Raw genomic sequence first — 683 nt, 5'->3', positions numbered from 1 at the left:
AGAGACTGATCATGTACTTGGGGATCAGAAAAGACGTTCTGTTACTTTGTACGAATCGTCTTGCAATCACGATTCATAGCCAGCCACATATCTTGAAGTGGAAAGGAAACATCAAATGGTGGCGAGGAGACAGCAAATTTAGTATGAATCGAATCATTTTTTTCAATGTCAAAATGGGTTTGAATCGGCCGATTCAAATAGAATTGACCCTTAGCCAATTCGAAACAGAGATGGATTAGACCTCCTTCCATCTCTGCTTCGGGCTTAAGATATATCTGGTAGGGGTCTGCCTAATCCCAGCTTGCCTTTCACAAAAAAAAAAACGATTTTTCAAAGTTACTTTATTTCTTCGTACTCTTTTTGTCTAAGTCGCTTAATTTTTTCTTTGTATCGAAAATATCTCTATTCATAGGTATGAGATCCTCGGATAGGCTTCTCTGGCATGAAATGAGCCACTTCAAATAGGTTCATTGCTCAAGCCCAAAATCCCATTAGTCCGACATGTGCCACGTCAGTTTCTAGTAATTTTCTATAGATTTTTCAAAAATATTCAAAAAACATAAAAAAAAAATCATTGGAAATTTCAATGGTTCTCCAAAAAATTGCAAAAAATCATAACAAATCCTTCAAAATTGTCTAAGAATGTGAAAATCTCTGAATTTTTAACATTTTTCAAACTTTTC

This window comes from Nuphar pumila, chromosome 14 (genome assembly GCF_984573655.1).
Source record: "Nuphar pumila chromosome 14, dmNupPumi1.hap1.1, whole genome shotgun sequence".
NCBI classification, from domain to species: domain Eukaryota; kingdom Viridiplantae; phylum Streptophyta; class Magnoliopsida; order Nymphaeales; family Nymphaeaceae; genus Nuphar; species Nuphar pumila.
This window is presented reverse-complemented; position numbering follows the sequence as displayed.